This window comes from Malania oleifera, chromosome 10 (genome assembly GCF_029873635.1).
Source record: "Malania oleifera isolate guangnan ecotype guangnan chromosome 10, ASM2987363v1, whole genome shotgun sequence".
Classification (NCBI taxonomy): domain Eukaryota; kingdom Viridiplantae; phylum Streptophyta; class Magnoliopsida; order Santalales; family Ximeniaceae; genus Malania; species Malania oleifera.
The window spans coordinates 87,216,772-87,219,981 of NC_080426.1; the positions used below are offsets into that span (position 1 = coordinate 87,216,772).

At 40.5% G+C, this 3,210-nt stretch overlaps 1 non-coding gene across 1 annotated transcript; it reads right to left on the minus strand.

The window, feature by feature from the left end:
* Positions 1–877: 877 nt before the first annotated feature.
* Positions 878–982, minus strand: LOC131167157 (small nucleolar RNA R71). Its single transcript, XR_009140016.1, has one exon. It is a non-coding gene; the product is annotated as a small nucleolar RNA R71 (small nucleolar RNA).
* Positions 983–3,210: the final 2,228 nt, after the last annotated feature.

Below are 3,210 nucleotides of genomic sequence, written 5' to 3' on the forward strand. Positions count from 1 at the left end.
TACACAAGGCTACAATAGATTAATTTGGAAGTGGTTTTATAATTGTGCTTTAAGTCCCTGAGGATCGACACCTGACTTCCCCACTTTCTACTAAACTTGGGATTAAGTTAAGTTTTATAAATATTATTTTTGGTAGTTAAGGACCCAAGCCTTGGCGAGCCTACCAAATTTTGGCGCCGTTGCCAGGGACTTAGCTATGGTTATAAGCCAACTTTCATTTTAGGATATTGTTGCTCTATTTTTTATTTACTTTCTTTTTATTTTTGTTTACTGATTTTGAAGTCTTAAATTTGTGTGCGTCAAGTGTGTATGTTTGGTTTGCGTTCTTTGGATCTTGAGATAGTGCCCCTAGACCCCGAGATTGAGAAATCTCGGAGATCCTCTAGGAAACCTACCTCTAATCCCGAGATTGCTGAGTCGTTTGAACTAAAACTCATGGCTGAATGACCACCAATTCTTGCTGAATAAATCTCGGAACCCCAAGCTCCTTGCCTACCTGTGGTAGAGGAGCAACCCTTTCAGCCTCTTAGGGACTATTTTATGCCTAATGCATACAACTCGCCATCTTGCATCCGGTTCTCGGATGTTCAGGTGGCACAATTCAAGATTAAGACTTCTATCATCTTGATGCTGCCCACCTTTTATGGGAATTCTATAGAAAATCCTTACCAGCATCTAGATAAATTCTTGGAAATTTGCACCACTATCTGTATACCTAATTTTAGTGATGATGCTCTCCGTCTTAGGATCTTTCCATTCTCTCTAAAGGATAAAGTCAAATATTGGCTGACATCCTTAGAACCGAACTTGGTGGGCAATTGGGCCACCATGCAACATGAATTCTTGAAAAAGTACTTCCCAATTGGAATGACGAACCAGCTTCGGAGAGCTATCACGAGCTTCTCATAGATGGATGGGGAACTTTATTTGAGACTTGGGAACGCTTTAGGGACATACTCCGTAAATGCCCTCATCATCAGGTCCCCAAGTGGCAATTAGTTCAAACCTTTTATGAAGGGTTAGATAAGAGAGATAGGTCAATGGTTGATGCATCGTGTGGAGGTACTTTCCTCACCAAGCATGAGAATGAGGCTTGGGTTCTCTTTGAGAATCTAGTTGAGAATTCTCAGTAGCACATGGTTGCTACTCGTAGACCCCCCAATCCATCCACCTCCAAACCTAAGGGAATCTATGAGTTAGCTGCAGGCCACAACCTAGCACCAACCCTACACACCATTGCCCAAAAGATAGATTAGGTCTTGTCCTTAGGACAGCACCTGCAGCTCGCAATGTGTGTAGAAGTATGTTCAATTTGCTCTGACCCTTCCCACTCTTATTATAATTGTCCATATGTGCCATTCCAACCTGAGCTTGTGCAGGAAGAAGTGAAGGCCACTCACAGTTGGTATGATAGGCCATCTAATGACCCCTATTCCAATACATACAACCCTGAGTGGAAACAACATCCCAACTTCTCTTGGAGGCCACAAGCTCCGGGATTTCAAAGTCAAAGACCTTAAGTATCACCTAATGCAACATCTTCACACCCGTACCAAAACTCTCAAAATCCTTCCGTGGCCACCCTTCGACCATCTCCTCATCAGCAACCAGCTTCTCAACCTAAATATGATCAAACTTTTCAAGAAATAGTGCTAAGAGCGCTAAAGGGCATTTAGATTGATAACCAGGTGGACAAGAAATTACTTTACTCTCACTCTCAATCTGTTGCCAAATTAGAAGCCTCTATAGGCCAGCTAGCTCTTTTTTGAACCGTAAAGATGAGAGTAAGATGTCAAATCATCTTCTCTTGCATCCTAGAGAACCGGATGTTGGACCATCATAGTGTCATGAATAGGCCCACACAGTGACCACTTTGCGAAATAGTGGGGTGGTAAACAAGAGGGTAGAAGGGAAGTTAAGAAATGGTAAGGGTAAGAAGATGATCAGGGTAGAATTTGATGATGAATTATACTCCTCTAACTCAGTGAACAATCGCGAAGTTTCCACAACCTCCAGTAGAGAAACATTGCCACCTTTTGCCCCTTCAATACCATATCCTGCTATCCTACAAGAAAGTTCGAAATCTAAGAAGGAAAAAGTTGAAGATTCTATGATGAACACCTTCAGGAAAGCAAGTCACACCCGGTTTTGTTAATGATAAATACTCAATTTTTTGGTGACTATCTAGTTTATGTGCAGGTATATAATTAGAAAATCAAATTGATGGCACATGAAGTAGAGCTTGAAGACCCTAAAGACTATATTATGTTGTATTTCAATTCATTTCTTATTTGGATCTGTAATAGTAAATAGGAAATGGTCTATAATAATCAATTCATTACATGCATGATTAGATAGATAAGCTCAAAAAGACCTAGACTGACCTTAGGTCCCCCCATGCATGAATAAAAGAGTGCCCTATTAAAATAAGTTAATCATCATGTAAATCGGGTCAGCATTTTAAAGAGAAAAGGACTGAAAATTTGCAAATTGGCATCTTCAGTCGACCGAACCTTGATACATAGGGAAGTTCGATCGACCAAACCTCCTTGGGTCAACATGTTGACCCCTCAGTCGACCGACCGAGAATATATAGGCGATGCATTGGTCGACCGAACCCCCACGTGGGAAATTCCAACTGTCTGGTCAATCGAACCCTTAAGTTCAAAATGTCTTAGTCAACCGAAGTTCGACCAGATCGGTCAACCGAACTAAGCTCGGTCGACTGAACCGCGCAGATTAGAAAATTGCCTTCCACTTGGTTGACCATCTTCTCAGTTTAATTCTTCCCTAGTCGACCAAATTGAGACACTCAATCAACTTAACCTTAACTACGGTCGACCGGTGCTCTCGGGTTGGCGAAATTTACCGAGGTTAAAACACTGTTAAATTTTATTAACCTCACTTAAACCTTTTCTAAAATGACCAATATATGCTGAACGATTATAATCTTGGGGAATTCTATAAATACCCCATCATTTGTAAAAATTAGCAATTGCTTAACAATCTTAATTAGCAAAAATCCTTTGAAACTCAAAAATTCTTACTCTCATTTTCAAGCATCCTACATTCATTGTTACTCACTCTTATTGCTAAAATCACTTTGTAAGTATGCTTGAGTGTTCTTCTCATTAGGCTTACACTCTCACCTGTTTGGTGTTGATTGAAATTTATTTATCTTGAGAGTAAGCCCTAAGTGTTTCTAGGAGA